The sequence below is a fragment of the Lampetra fluviatilis genome, chromosome 3 (assembly GCF_964198595.1).
Source record: "Lampetra fluviatilis chromosome 3, kcLamFluv1.1, whole genome shotgun sequence".
In the NCBI taxonomy this organism is placed as follows: Eukaryota; Metazoa; Chordata; class Hyperoartia; order Petromyzontiformes; family Petromyzontidae; genus Lampetra; species Lampetra fluviatilis.
Window position 1 is genome coordinate 30,662,656 of NC_136277.1, and position 16,492 is coordinate 30,679,147.

The following is a 16,492-nucleotide window of genomic DNA, read 5'->3' on the forward strand; positions in this document are numbered from 1 at the left end:
TTTTTTTGGGGTCGGTGGTGCAGACGACGATTATGATGATGACGACGACGATGATGGCGATGATGAATTTGGGGTCGAACGAAAGAGCTCGTAACGTTCGAGCTGCGCGGCGACATTCCTCTTTGCGAGCCTCGCGTCGGAGGGGTAGCGGTTTGTTAGGGGTGTGTACAGCCGGCGGGGTGGGGGGGGGCGACGTAGATTGCGAGACGCAAGGTAAATGTAATTCTGCTGGCTGAGCCGTGGTGCTGTTAGCGAGCACCTATTAAGGCCGGCGTGAGGCACAAGGTGGCGGTGGTGGTGGTGGCAGTGACGGCGGTGGTGGTGGAGTCGGCACAACACCTGCCCCCTCTCGCTGCGGATGTTCACGCATAGTGCCAGGTGTCCACTTAGCGTCTGAGTATATCTACAAATGCCACAAGCCGCGATAAATTACCAACACTGACGACTGGGTTCGTAAGGCAGTGGGATGATCGCTATACCACCACTCGCCTATCTAATGACCATCGCCAATGAGCTATCCACTGCTGGATGAAGGACTCCCCCCACACACCGTTTTCTCCTTTGGCTGCCACGATCGTTAGCCCAACTCCCCTCCACGTACGTGAATGTAACTCTCGGGGGGTGAGGAGGGGTGGCGCAGTGGTTCACGCACTGCGCCACCGACCTGGCGACCCGAGTTTGACACCCGGACACGGCTAACATCATCGACAGCTGCTGCCTGAACAGGTCCTGGGGCTCTCCCTTCACCAACCCGCTCAGAACCATGATGGTGAAGTATGGTCAAAAAAATCCCCCACTCCGCCCCGCCCACCGTGACCAACAACGAAGCCCTTCAATCAGCGTCAGAATCACACGTCTGCAATTCAACGATTAAACATTGGTATCCACAGTTACATACTTTACGTGCACTCCCGCGGGTGCAGTTTGGCATGTTTACATATGAAGAGAATATGTTTTGTCGTGAGTCATGTTTCTGTCAGGCACGGCCACCAGCGAACTCCGTGTGTGAATCGTTTGTCTTCTGCCTCCGCTGTGACCATGTGCCCCTCCCCCGGCGTCCCTCCCCTACGCTCCCCCAGCCCCCTCCAGCTCCCCCCACGTGTGCGCCCACGTCTCTCCGCAGCCCCCCAAGAGGAGTGTTGGGCGGCGGCGCGGGTGTTCAGCCGCTCGGGTGACGGCGGCCCTCGGGAGCGCGCGCCAGCGCCCGTCCATCGCCATCGTCGCCGGCAGGTAGCCGGCTGAGGGCTACGGCGACGGGAGAAGACACGAAGGGTGGCGGGCGGGCGGGGGGGGGCACCCTTGTGGGGGGTCTGACTGGGGTTCTTGGCACGGGTGTCTGAATGAGGTTGTCCCTTTATATGTTTCCCCACCCACACCGCCTACCGCCTCTTCATGTCTCCCCCGCCGAAGGCTCCCTTCTCCGGGTTCGCGTACCAAATGGTGCCCGTGGGTGGCGGTCGGGGGGGGGGGGGGTCGGTAGAGCGCACGCTGCCTTCGGCCTTGCCGCACGGCCAGCGGGCGAGCGACGTTTTGTTTCCCGTCGGCCGACCGGATCAACCTCTCTGTGTGTTTGTGTGAACGAACGAGGGTGCGTGTGTGCGAGTGTGCGTGCGTGCGGAAAGTGTGCGCGTGAACGAACGAGCGTGCGTGTGTGTGTGCGAGGGTGCGTGCGTGCGGGAGCGTGCGCGTGAATGAACGAGCGTGCGTGTGTGTGTGCGAGGGTGCGTGCATGCGGGCGTGCGGGAGCGTGCGTGTGATTGATGGAACGTCGTCTCGGTTCTCCGCCGGAGGTCCAAGCCGGGGCAACGTAGCCCTCCCGTGAGCCGTGCGATCTGGCAACACCGCCGTACGGTTTTATTGGTGGAGCGCCACGTTTTATGCACACGCGCACGTACACGCGCGCGTACACGCACGTACGCACGCGCGCGCACGGCCGACTGCACGCGGTGAATGAATTGGCAAAGTTCATCTGTCAGCAAGCAATAACGTGTTCTTAACCTGCCCTCCCACTAAATTGTTCTTGATGGAGAGGAGCCAGTGTTTGTCTGAGCGCGGTCTCGCTGACGGTTATTGTGATTATTACTTTGCGGTTTTTGCTTTTCTCCAGGAGAAGTTGGTTCAATGTCGACGGGTGAGAGGGGTGAGGTCGACATAGGAGAGGGGTGAGGTCGACCGACCGATGAGACGCGAGGTAGACGCGAGGGCAGCTCCAAACCTGGCTAGGCTGAGCGTCTGCGTGCCCCGCTGAGCAGCGGTGCCGCTCCACTTGCGCTGGCAGGGCACGCCAGACCGCCGCTCCCCACGTGTCCCCAGGGGAGGGGGGAGGGGGGAGGTGGAGGAGTTCAGAGGTCACCGTGGCTAATCTTCCTTATTGCTGGCGTCGCAATGACAGGCAGAGGCGATCCGTGTGCCCTGCCAACTGGGCTCATTGCCTTTGTCTGCACGCCGAACGTGCAGACTGAGAGGGGCTTTTAAAATGCGAGCGGCTCGCTGGCATCGTGGCTCCCCTGGCATCGCGTTGCCTTGGCCTGCTGGCGCGTACCCGCGTGTGCGTCTCTTTCACTTCTACGCGAGACGGTTCGTCGCACAGCACTGGCGGCCGTGGCCCATTCTGCGTGACGTTAATGAGCCAGGGTTGACACAACAGTTTTGACCAAGCCGCTAATTTCGCACACTGAGACGGAATTATTTCTCTGCCTTTCTCGCGACATTAGACGCGCGGTTTTCGTGTTTCTTCTTCGGCGGTATGGCCACAACTGACGTGTTTTCTTCACGTGGCGAGGTTAACGTCTCTTTCGCAGCGGTGTCATCCGTCGCCTGCCGTACATTGCTGTTGGTGTGAGCGAGCTGCTAATAGTTGGTATGTGAACAAGACCTGGACATTGCCGAGGTGAACTGAGCCCAAACCGCCATAGCTGGTGTATTATGGGAACATCAGCCCCAGGAAGACAAAGGTTGCTGGCCGTATTACTGGCCCACTTGTAGAGGTGCAACAATTGACGTGCCGCTCACGCTCGCGATTAATCATGGTCAGGAATCATCCGTCGCGATGTTGATTGTTGTTGTTTTTTTACATCGTGGTGAGTGGTAGCAGCCTCTCGTGACAACAGGGCTCCCCCATGGACCCCCATCGCGCAATACAACATGTACAAATAGAAAATCCTCGATTCTTACACGCGCAATGCAGTGCGTCGTTATCGTGAGCTTTCAGAATTGAAACCAGTCGGTGAATTGACACTTCGTTACAACACTGCTGGCCAAAACCGCTGACGCGTGTGCCATGCCGGACTTAAGCTAAACTAAAACTATTTTTTATTTTACCAGGTAAGGCCCACTGAGCCCTATAGCTTTTGTCAGAAGCGGCCTGGTCACAATATGATAGCTTAACGAGAAGTATGCTTATGACGTGGAAATGTATTTAGCAGCTAGATACTCTTACACGCATGTTTCTAAATGTGGAGGGAAAAACCGAGAGAACATGCAAACTCCAAATACACAGGGGTCAGAGTCGGGATCGAACCCACGACCTCCTGCATACCAGGCGAGGTAGTTAACATCTCCTAGCCACCGTGATGATGAGAGAGAGAGACGAACCCACGACCTCCTGCATACCAGGCGAGGTAGTTAACATCTCCTAGCCACCGTGATGATGAGAGAGAGAGACGAACCCACGACCTCCTGCATACCAGGCGAGGTAGTTAACATCTCCTAGCCACCGTGATGATGAGAGAGAGACGAACCCACGACCTCCTGCATACCAGGCGAGGTAGTTAACATCTCCTAGCCACCGTGATGATGAGAGAGAGAGAGACGAACCCACGACCTCCTGCATACCAGGCGAGGTAGTTAACATCTCCTAGCCACCGTGATTTGTCACACGGATGATTCCGTTTAGGCAGTTGCCCGCCTATTTTACAAGGGAGACCCATGGTGTGTGAGCACAGCAAATGTTTATTAATAGGTGCTCACAAACAGCACTTGCTCCCACGAGCCTCATGAAGCTCAACAAATTCACCTTCCCTGTGTTCTCATCATCGGACGACGGAACGTATCGCAGAGTTTCGCGCATGATTTCCGTCGGGGAAGAAAATTGATCTGATTATCGCGTCGACCTAAAACCAAAAAAACACGACAACCTATCCTATTAAAAGTTCCGTACATGTTTCCCTCGCTTTCTGCGGATTCGGTTTGTGCGATTTCACGCTGTATATGCAACTCACCTACTTCCCCCCCCACCCCTCCAAAGGTTCGCGACATACGGTTTGAATTCACTCATGCGGCTATGCGGTCGGACGTGGGACAACCATTGTGTGTGTGTACTGTGTCCTGCGTGCATACTGTGTGTGTACTGTGTGTGTACTGTGCGTGTACTGTGCGTACTGTGTGCGCTATTCGGTAGGCAGCTCTCTCATACACAAAGATCCTCCGTATAGCCTTAACAGACTGTTGAAACAAGCACCTATGAAGGCCGGCACGGCACACGAGGAGGTGGGTGGCCAACACCACGCCTGGCTGCCTTTGTCTCCCTCGTGGCGATGTTTACGACACACCGCACCAGGTACTCAATTTGAGGCTAAGTCGACCTAGGGGAGGCCCAGGACCGGTTCAGATAATCCTCACCGGCGTTGGCTTTGAGCGATGCAACATTGTTCGCGTGTGTACCGTGCGTCACTGTGGGTTCGGTGACTGCGCGATCCACGCTACTCAGTTTCGCTTTGTGCGCCCTGCTCTCGTGAACGCGCCTGTCTGGGCAGGGCGGGGAGGGGGGGAACCGGGCCACGGCAGGGAGAGAGAAAAAGTGCGTTTTGAATGTTGTTCCAGTAAGTGGTAATGAGGTGGACAAAGAGCACCGTTGTTAGGCCGGCCCGCTGGGGTTGGATCCGGGGGGTGTGCGGCTGCGGCTGCAGGAGGTGGTGGCGGTGGTTGGAGAAGGAGCCGGGGGAGGAGGAAAGGTGTGCGATGCTCGCCGCCGCTGCCGCCGCTGCTGCTGCTGCTGGACTTCGTGGCCAAGTGCTCTGTGAGGCTGGGGGTTGGGGGGCTGCGGCGGGAGGGGGCCGTTGGGGGGGGGGGGGCTGCCCGAACTTGGGTTGCGGTGCCGAGCGCCATTTCTTACAAACCCAATAAATTAGCAAAGTTTTCCCACCACCACCACCGCTGCTGCCCCACACCTGCTGCTCTCCCCCCCCCCTCCCCGCCGTTACGCGACACGACCTCTGTCACAGCGGAGGGAATCACCACGCCGGAGACTGTCCTTCACCAAGGAGATGGAACCACCACGAGATCGGTTCCCGCGGTGCAGCGGCTGGATATGGAGCGTTGCATCGAGGCTTGACCGTGAGGGGTTGGCGACGGCTTGCGGAGGACTTATGGGGAGATCATGGCTGCTGATGATGACTGTTATCGTCGTATCCTAATTGTGTAATCAGAATGACGTGATGAGATCAATAAATGTCCTGGAATTGTCGCTGCCGGAAGTGTCGTCGCTCCATCTGTTCAGTGGACGTCATCAAAATAACTAAACTACCCCACGGGTCACTTGAATCGGCCTCGCACGTTCCAACGACCTTGTATCTGAGATCATCTTCTGGAAGATGCCTTCGTAGAACGACTTCTCATTACCCTTTAATTGCCCGTTATCTACACTAGGTGGTGTACCTTCCCACATGCCCTGCGTGTACTTCCGATATTAGGAAGCCGCTGGAGCAATGCACTTTAAAATCTCGGTTGAAAACTCGTTTCTTAACACGGTTGGCAAAGTACGCCGTGCGAAGGAAGGTCAACACACACACAGACTCACACAGAGACCCATAGATTGTTGTCCTTTCCCCGCGCCTCCGATTAGCACGGTCGGCTACGTATACGATGGGCGAAGGAAGTTCAATATACAGGCTGTACAAGGTGGGCCAAAGGTCAGGACACACAGGGTTATATTTATTCCAACAACTAACATGGGGTTAACTCGTTTATTTTAAGGCTTGTTCCAACCGATTTACATTAATGCATGAATTATCTTTTTTAATACATTAAGGATTGTTTTTTTTTGTAAAGATAACTCGTGTCAGTCGGAACGGTCATCAACCGTGTTTTGTTTTCTCTTTTCATTCGGGGTTCTTGGTCGGGTTTGGCAAAAACGACGGACTTGAGGAGGCCCCCTACAGGAAGAAGAAAAATAGATATTGATAAGAGATATTATATAATGATATTAGATACAATATTAAAATAAAGCGCAAACAAGTACAAATATTGCAATGCCAGTTAAAATTAAATGAAATAACCCGGTATGTGGCCTGACCTTTGGGTCATCCTGTACAACTAGTTTGATGCTGCTGCTCCATTGGCAGCAGTGCACAAGTGTGAACAACAAAAACGTAACGCTGTCGTCAGTAACACAGCCTTAACAATGGCCCTTCTCATCGACTGCATATTGGTGATTGGGGGGGACCTCCTCGCAATGTTTGGATACGTTTTGGCTGTACACTTTATAGTATGTGCGGTGATAAACCAGCGAAACCCCCCACACACACTAGGGGAGTACACCACTGACATCACAAACTGGTTAGTGGACAACCTGCTTGCTGTACTGCTTTCTCACTGGCCCCTTATAGGTGGTGAGGTGGATGTCTCGAGCAAAATATGATCGTAGCATTATCCACCAACCCCTCTGCATTTACACGTGTGCATGAAGTGCCTTGAAAATTCATCCGATCCAGATTATTTTCCCCACACTTTCGTCACTAACACTGCCGTCATAACCCTTCTCATCATCGATGATGATGAGTGACAGGAAGAAGTCTTGCATCAGATGACAAAACACTCGTTAGGGGGACATCGAAATTGACTTGAGAAAGGTAACCGTGGCCTTTGGAAGGACACAATCACTGCAAGGGATGGGTAGCCGATGGTGGAGCCTGATGACGGAATGGCAGCCAAAGGAGGAGATCAACAAAGAGGGGAGATGGAGCGATGAGGTCAGCGAGGTGGAACGCTGCATCGTGACACCGTGAGGGGATGAAGAGGACTTGGGGAGGACTGCATAGAGCAGTGTCTAAACCATGGCTACTGCTGCTGTTGATGATTCACAACTCTCAACTGCAAAAAAAAGAGAATTAAACTGATGAATGTGAAGAGAGATTTCTAAACCCTAGTGGAATACGAATACAAATCAGAGGTCGGGAGTGGGGGGGGGGCGGTTTGACCTAGAACAAAGTCAAACGCTCACGCATAACTCGCCGGTATTATCCCGCGATTCTTTCCAATTTAGATCAAGTTCTCAATTGACTCATGTGGCGTGGCGCGTGCGCGCGCGTGTGTGCGTGGGATCACAGCGTACTCAGGCCAAGGGCTGTGACTAACCAACCAGCCAGCCGAGCGGACTGACTCACTCTCGCACGTACGCGCGCGTAAGTGGGCACGTAAGGCGGGCATGTACGGCGGGCACGTACGGCGCGCACGCTTTGGCGCGTGTTTTGTTCACCTTAATTATTTTGGCCCCGTCTCATCTGACGAGAACCACGTGCTCCTCCGTTGGGCCGGTTCAAAGGGCTCGTCGTGGCAGAAGGCTCGGGAGGTGGTCACGCCCGCGTGTGTGTGAGTACGTGTGTGTACGTGTGCATGTGTACGTGTGTGTGCGTGTATGTGTACGTGTATGTGTGTGTATCTCTGTGTGCCAGCGTGTGCACGTGTGTGTGCGTACGTGTGTGTCGACGTGTGTGTGTGTGAGAGTACGTGTGTGTGTGTGCGTACGTGTGTGTATGTGCGTACGTGTGTGTGTGAGAGTACGTGTGTGTACATGTGTGCGCGTCTGTGCGATAGTGTCGCGGTTAACGCTGCGCTGCGCTATGAACCCGGCTACCCGGGTTCGATTCCCGCTCACGGCCAACACCAGCGACGATTATCTGAACCGGTCCTGAGCCTCCCCTAGGTCGACTCAGCCTCAAACGAGTACCTGGTGCGGTGTGTAAACAACGTCGCTGGGGAGACAAAGGCGACCGGGCGTGGTGTTGGCCACCTCACCCCCTCGTGTGCCGTTCCGTGCCTTAATAGGTGCTCGCGAACAGCACTCGCCCCAACAGTCTGTTACAAGGCTACACAGAGTGATCTTTGTGTGTGTGTGTCACGGTCGTGTACACGCGGCCAGGGCTCTGAGCTCCAAAGCTGAAGGCAATTAAGCCCCCCCCCCCACCGCGGAAACGCGAGAGGCCATGAAACACAAATTACAGAAGGCGACAGCGCTTCGCGAGTCTAATTGTTTGCAGGAGCGCGTTCGTGCGCCGAGCCTGGGCGCATTTGAAATGGGGAAAAAGCGATGGCAGAGTGGAGCTCCGTGAAATATGGAGCGTATTAATTATGATAATGTCAATTAGGTGTGTCGTGCCCAAAGCCGCCGCCGCCGTAACCCTTGTACCCGTATACGTTTCACTTTCAGTTTCTTTGAGTTTGGTGCCGTTCAGCGTCAGTTGCCCCCCGGGGCTATTTTACACGGGAGGAGCCCAACAGCAGCAGCAGCAAAAAACAAAAAACATCACCATTGCGGAGAACGCGTAAAGCATGGGGGGGGGGCCTTAAGGAATATTGCGCAACTCGCATTTTGCCCATCCAACGATGGGTGTGTTGCAGTAAATCTGAAATTTGCAAGCGAAAAGCACAGACCGCGACGTGATATATTCATTGCATCAATTCGTGTGCAATTTGTAAGGGCGCGGTGACACAGAGCGATTTCATTTAAAGGTTATAATCCCTTGTTCATCGTGCCGTCCTTTTTACTTTGATGTCTCAACAGCGTCACGGAGATCACGTGATGACGTGAGGGTTCTGTCTTTGTAGTGAGGGTTGTGAGTTGACGCCGAGGAGGGGGGAGGAGGCGCCTCGCCCCCCCCCCCATGTGGAGTGACGTCACCCGCTATTAATGTTGGGGGGGTGTCCATTTGGAAGACGTCGCCTCTTTATGATTATTAATGTGGGGGGCTGTTCGATGTAGAGTGAAATAGCTCTGTGTCACCGCGGCCTTACAAATTGCACACGAATGGATGCAATGAATGTCATGTCGCGGTCTGCTTTTCGCTTGCAAGTTCCAGATGTACTGCAATACACCCGTCCTTAGACGGGCAAAAGGCTGGTATCGTAATGAAGAGCGTTCTGGACAGCAGCAGAGGCGCATCTGAAAGCACTCGAAGACGAGAAGTTTCAAACAACGCGCAGAAATATATTCACCTATTATGATGATGATGATTAGAGTATTATGAAACGCTTCCTTTATTCAAGAGAGCCTCACTAAGTCTCAAGGCTCCTTTTTTTCAGGAGGGTCATGCCAGGCTTTCGGAGCAGAGGTGCAGCCTGTCCATCGACACGTGCATCTAACCACCTACGCAACGGCACCGCGTATACACATATTAAAAACAGTTTAACACGTAAGCTTTCGAGACCAGTATTAGTCATAATAAATAAAAATTGTGTTAGATCGCGTTATTTATAAATGTGTCGCAACTCTCCACCACCCGACACGGCCAATCAGTAAAAAACGCGTCACGTTGACAAAAGACAAATAGTTCACTACTTTATCCCACCGGTGTGTTGAAGAGTGAAATTACAACATTTACAATTTGAGTAGTACGACGTTTCGCTGGTAATTACATCCAGCATCTTCGGGCGATTTGCCAGAAGAGTGAAGCGTTTTATTAACTAATACACAACACATTGCAATTCCGTACAGGTGAGTCACATGCTAAGTGGCTGATTACCGATCTATTACATAATTGCATCCCCCCCCCCGCCTCTGATCTCGAAACCTGATGGGGTTCAACAATGATGATGACGTCACCCTGCTGCACGATTTAAGACCGGAAGCAGGTGGATGGCTTCACTATTCTGGCAAATCGCCCGAAGATGCCGGATGTAATTACCAGCGAAACGTCGTACTACTCAAATTGTAAATGTTGTGAAATCACTCTTCCAACACACCGGTGGGCTAAAGTAGTGAACTATTTGTCTTTTGTCAACGTGACACTTGTTTTTTCTGATTGGCCGTGTCGGGTGGTGAAGGGTTGCAACACATTTAAAAATAACGCGATCTAACCCAAAATTATGTATTATGAAATCTTAAAAACGTCTACAACTTGTATCTTCGGTTTAACACGTAGTTATCATAGTAGTAGTATGACTTTCGCGACCAATATTATCCATAATAAAGCTTGTTTGGTTAGATCGTGTAAATATGAATGTGTCGTTAAACCCGCCACCACCCGACACAGCCAATTACTTGTAATTGCTGGCGAAACGTCGTACTCGAATTGTAAACGTTGTGGGTTTACTCTCCAACACACCGGTGTGCTGAACTAGTAACGAATTGGCAACGTTTTTCTAGCGCGACAAACCTTACTAATTGGCTGTGTCGGGTGGTGGCGGGCTTAACGACACATTTATATTGACGCCATCTAACCCAAACACCTCTAATTACTAACTCCATTTTCGCTCGGAGGTCATGGCTATGCCGCTGCTGCACGCGGGCTCTAATCCAGCACTGTGGAGGCAGCAGCGAGGTTTGGAGGATCACACACACACACTCGCACACATGCTGTGAAACTCTCTTCACCCAGCAAGAGTCTGCAAAGCGAATGTGGTGGGGCTCCCACCAGTTCCATCTGTACGGGGATCGAGCGTTGCCTCCTCGCGCGCGTGGGGTTTTTTGTTTTTTCCCAGTCAGCTCCGGTTTACGCCCCCGTGTATAAACAACTCCTTGATTGCCCGAGAACAGCTTCGTACATGGAGGACCGCAGAGCTCGGGCGATTGTGAGTGCCGGCTCGCCGCGTGGTGGCCGCTGCTTCCTCCTCGCATCTGAGTCGTGTTCTCTCTCTCACTATCTTCGTGAGTGAGTGAATTTGTGTGCGGTGCGTTACGAGTGAACATTATTGTAAATTTTTACTATTATACAGTCCATGTATACAATGTCAACTAAAAAATGTATACGTGAACGTTTTGAATGACTTAGTCGTTATCCGAATGGACACCACATGTTACCATTGGATTGTGTATGGCACCCATCATCGTATTTATAACACCTCCGTCATCATTACCATCCTGGGTGTGTGTGTGTGTGTACATAGGATGAGCCGGCCTACAAATTATTACCAGGCATGGTGCGTTTTCAACATCAACAGTGGGGGGGGGGGAGACAAATGCGGCCGGGCGTGGTTCTCGCCACACCCACCCCCCACTCGCGTGCCCGTGACGGCCCTAACAGGCACTCGCTAACAACATCCCTTTGTGCCCGCGACGCGTGATCGCGTCCTGTTTGTTGTTCAACTGAGCATCACGCAGGCCATGATGAGGAGCCACCGTGGGTGGGTTTAGCGATCTCGCGAAAAATCGAGATCGTGGTATCGATCGTAATTGTGTTTTCAGTTGGGGGTGTGTCGTTAACCCACCACCACCCGACACAGCCAATTACACCGGTGTGCTGCAGTAGCAATTCATTGGCACGTTTTGGTTTACGTGATCAACCTTACTAATTGGCTGTATCGGTTGGTGGTGGGTTAACGGCACATGTATATTTACGCGATCTCACCCAAAGCAATCATTATTGGCAAAAATTTGGTCGTGAAAACCGCCTGCGTGTTAAACGTGTTATTGGCTTCGTAAAAAAAACACAAGTGGGCGTTGGACAGACGCCTCTCTTAGAAGGGCACGACGGCCGACGGTGGAGACTGGCGACGGATCGACAGCCAAAAGAGGGAGGGAGCACGCCCAGGGAGGACCACCTCGGGATTGCGATCGGAGCGGCGAGATGGATGGACCGCGTCATCGCAGCGCCGTCAGAGATGGTCACGGCTTGGGGAGGGGGGAGGGATGTCCACAATCCAGCGGTGGAGAGGCCGCGTCCTGTCACGATGACGCAAACGACGATTGCCGTCAATTGCGAGTTGCTCACAACAACAACAACAACAACAAAACAACAACAAAAAACGACGTTGGGTTTACAAACGCAGAGGCTCGCTCGCTCGTCCCAGCCACTCGCTCGCCGACGATGTCCTGTGGGCCCCCGTGTCGCTCTGCCATCGCTGCCGGCCACGTGGACTTCGCTCGTTGACTCAGTCCGCCCGCCCATGCTGATGAACTCGATCCACCCGACTGACCGTTGCGTCTCCACCGCCGCCCTTTGCTGAACCGCGACCGCACTGCGCGGGTCAAATCAGCACATCCACCACTCTCACATTCCCCTGTACATTGAGCAGCCCCCTCTCCTCCGTAACCTCCCGCCGCTCCTCTCGGCGTTGTAGACTAAGACTACCTGGCCGTTATAAATCTCCGCGCGATGATTACGACACTTTGTTGAGCTATCATTTGTGAAGGCCCGGTCGCTTCTGACAAAATACAAATCAGCTATAAAGCTCGGTTGGGGGGGGGGGGGGCCTTAACATGGTGGAATAAAATATAGTTTCGTTAACATTCAAAAAAACTGAACCTCGGGGCCGTTCGCGCTGAGGCCGATGCGAGGTGGCGAGGTTCGTGTGTGGGGGTGTGGGGAGTTGGAGAAAGAGGAGGGGGGGGGGTGTTCTCCAGGGTCGCTTTTGGGAACAAAGAGCGGTATTGAGGAGGGGGAGGCGGTGGTGCCGCGTGTGGTGAGAGCGGCCGCGTTTGTCAAGAGGGGAGCAGGTGAGATACAATGAGAACCCTTGTCATTAGCACACACACACATACTACGACAAAGATCCCCCGTGTAGTCTTTGCAGACTGTTGGGGCAAGTGCTGTTGGCGAGCACCTATAAAGGCCGGCACGGCACACACGAGGGGGTGGGTGGCCAACACCACGCCCGGCCGCCTTTGTCTCCCTCGTGGCGATGTTTACACACCGCATCAGGTACTCATTTAAGGCTGAGTCTTAACACACACATACACACACCGCATACCCGTACACACACGCGTGCACACGAGGCCCTACGCTCGCACACGGGGACCTGCCGAACACAGCGGAGCAATGCTCCTCTGCAAGCCGTGTGGTTTGCGTGCGGGGAGCGGTGGCGCAGGGGTTAGCGCGCTACGCTGCGCTACGAACTCCCCGGTGACCCGAGTTCGATTCCCGCTCACATCCATCGGCACCAGTGACGATTTATCAGAACCGGTCCTGGGTCTCCCCTTGGTCGACTCAGCTTCAAATGAGTACCTGGTGCGATGCCTAAATATTACCACTGGGGAGATAACGGCGGCCGGGCGTGGTGCTGGCCACCCACCCACCCCTTCGTGTACCGTGCCGACCTTCATAGACGCTACTGCCTAACGGCACTTGCCCCAACAGTCTGCCAAAGGCTAAACGGGGGGATCTTTGTCTTTGCGCGCGGTCAACAAGTTTCGAGGATCACGCTCTTGATTTAGAGCAGTCACAATCGTCACGATTGTCGTCAGCCCTTCTGTCAGTTCCCAATCTGCACGGAGGTCTCACGTCGCTCACGATGGTCATGATCGAATGGTTTATCCACTCGCGGATGAAGCCCCCAGCAGCCCCTTGTCCCCCAACTCCGCCGGGTCGGTTGGGTGGAGGAGAGGCGTGACGTCGGCACGCACCAACTCGACCTCAACGCCGTGGGATGCGCGTGACGTCATCACGCAGACGTACGCCGTGACGTGGCCACCCAGCGCGCCCAGCCAGGGCCAGCCCAGCCAGGAAGGCCGCCAACCAGCCAGCAAAACTTTTTTTTCTCTCCCGAATATTGTACAGGCAGACCTCACTTAGCGCGACTCCATAGAACGCTGGGTCGTTCATAGTGCTCTTTGTCCTGGAGACATTTTTCGTATGTACAAAAATCAAATTATTTAAAAAAAATCTTAAAATCTATAAAGCGCTGGCCGAGGAAACGTACCCACCCCCTCCCCCAATCATCCTCTCAGCCAATAACACCGACGCACGCTTTGAGTCAGCCAGACCAGATCACCCCCCCCCCCGACCCGCGATTCGATTATCACGATTCGTAAAGTTGGACGTGTGCGTGTGTGTGTGGGGGACGGGGTGCTGCTCATCGATAGAAACACGCGCAACGGATGAACGCTCCCAGATTATTTTTTTCTTTTCTTTTTTAAACCACCTGCCTCCTCGTAAATGCAAGTGAACACGGAGCGACGAACGTGGCTGTACCTCACGGGCCGAGGGACAGAGATAGGTCACGTCACGCGGTGACCCCAGCGGCCGCGTTGCGACGCGATAATATTGCCGGCAATGACAGCTCCTGTCGGCTGCGCTCATTAGTTGACATTTATCAGCTGCGCTAATTAATTGGCGTTTATCAGCTCCGCAGGGAGTTTACGTAATCGTCGCTTTACGAGGGCGCAAGCGATGATTTGTCCGTGACATTTTTTTTGTCAATAGTTTTTCTTTTTGGTGATCAGAATCAGAATATGTATTCACGCTCCTCCGGTTGGCTACGTAGGGTGCGAAAGAAGTTCAACATACATATAAACATACAATCCGATGAGCTATAAAGCTCTTTTTCGCGTTGGCAGCGGTGGTGCAAAGCCACAAACAACAAACAGCACCTCAATAACCACCGTTGCGGCCTTAAAAGGATTTATATATATAATAGGCGACGTTTCGGGCAATGGCCCTTCTTCATAGGTACACAGGTAGAGATGCCGGACAGGTTTGTCTCTCTCGGTGACGATAAAGCGGTGAGTGGAGGGGGGGTGGTGAGGGGGGTGAGCGGGGTGGGTGGGTGGATGGTGGTGTTACAATGGAAGGAGGTTTCTGAAATAATTCATTCGACAACGAAGCAACGCGTTGCGCCTACGCTCGCTCGGCCTAGAGGTCACATGTACACGCGACTAGTCACCGTGTGCACGTGCCTAGAGGACACGTGTACACGCGCGCACAGCTCCCTCGGCGAACGCACTGCCGGGGGTGGGGGTGGAGGTGACGGCATTCCCCGCGCCGTGCGGCACGCTACGGTGGGAAGCTTCATTTGGACAGACGAAGCCGCGCCGATCCGCGCAGTGCCGGGGGTTGCTGAAGGAAGACGGTGGGGGGGGGGGGGGTAACACAGCCGTGGGAGCATAGAAGTACTGCACAACGGTGGATTGTTTTGATGCTCCTTCCTCTAATGCCCACCACTGCGTCGCTCCCCGTCAGCCTGCAACGCCTCCTGTGCGTGGTAATTGGCCCATGTTTCGTACAGGCTCAAACACCCCCCCCCCCACACACCGCGCTGAGCCTTCTGAGATCTTAACGGGATCGGGTACAATGCGGAGAGACGGAATATCCACGGGTCGGGATATATCACGTACAACAAGAAGAAAAAACAAACCAGTCCATTAAGTGAGCAAGCTTAGACCCGTGTGTAAAAAAAACACACACACACATCCCTACAGGCATTCGCCAATCCCGCTGGTAGGCCAGAATAGCGTTAAACGCTTTTAAAATATTATATTCCTGGTTTCGAGATCCGTTGCCAATGATAATATTTCGCTGGCAATCTTTGGCAAAGGGAAGGGGCGTGGGGGGGGGTGAAAGAACCACGCAGACTTAGGCATTGGTGCTGGAGGGTTCCGTGGTGAGTTGGGCTATAGAGTTGGTGAGCTGTGTGATGAGTCTAGTATCGGTGATGGTGAGCTGCGTGGTGAGTTCAGTATTGGTGTCTGTTGGCTTGTTGGCTTCCTATGAAACGGCACTTGCAGCAGCTGATAGCTGCCCACAGTGGCAACGAGAGGGCACTGGTAATGACGTCTGGAACAAGGAGCCCTCTGTGTATTTTGCACGGCTCGCTCTGCTGATGAGGCCTGGGAAGGCGAAGCCGATGCCAGAGTTATTGCGCTTAATCAAATGTTCCCGGTTAACATAAGCGAAGGCCGATAGGCTTCAATAAAGATCGTATTCATTTGAAGCTTTCGTGACTGCAGGAATTCATACTCTTTGATTCTTTCGGTAAAAGTCACGTAGGTCGAAAAAATAACAGATCACGACGTTTCGATCGCAACACAAGCAATCGTCATCAGATCGTCATCGTCATCACCTGATGACGATTGCTTGTGTTGCGATCGAAACGTCGTGATCTATTATTTTTTCTACCGACGTGACTTTACCGAAAGAACCAACGAGTAAAGGTTGTTTTGCTGAGGAGTTATGGAACAGCAATAACTAGTATCGCCCATAATATCGCGCTATGGATACGGCTCGTGGATGCTTTGATCCAGCGGTGGACTGATGTTGGCTAACGATGCATGCATTCTGAACTTTTTTCGCACCGTACGTAGCCCAACGGCGCCAATCGGAGGCGCCGAACCACGATGATGAATCATCAGCCGGGGTATGAAAAAAATAAGAATCGGGGTTTACCTTTTCTGGCAATAAAACAGTTGTCGAGATGTCAAACACCAAACCTTTACCCAAGCAATCATCAGCCGGGGATCAATCCACTGCTGGATGAAGGCCTCCCCACGCTCCTGCGAAGCACCCAAATGCTGTTGCATTCCGCACTGCAGCCGAATCCATCGCTCCGTCTCCGCGTGAGATTT

The 16,492-nt window shown here is 53.3% G+C and overlaps 1 protein-coding gene across 4 annotated transcripts in view; it reads left to right on the forward strand.

The window, feature by feature from the left end:
• Positions 1 to 5,024, forward strand: part of XRCC4 (X-ray repair cross complementing 4) — a 56,527-nt gene extending 51,503 nt beyond the window's left edge. For 3 of the 4 annotated variants that reach the window (XM_078854849.1, XM_078854852.1, XM_078854850.1), the window contains exon 9: positions 1,080 to 5,024. The gene's annotated coding sequence lies outside the window, so the exon portion shown is untranslated. The remainder of the gene's footprint in view (positions 1 to 1,079) is intronic. The other variant, XM_078854851.1, reaches the window with a different exon arrangement.
• Positions 5,025 to 16,492: the final 11,468 nt, after the last annotated feature.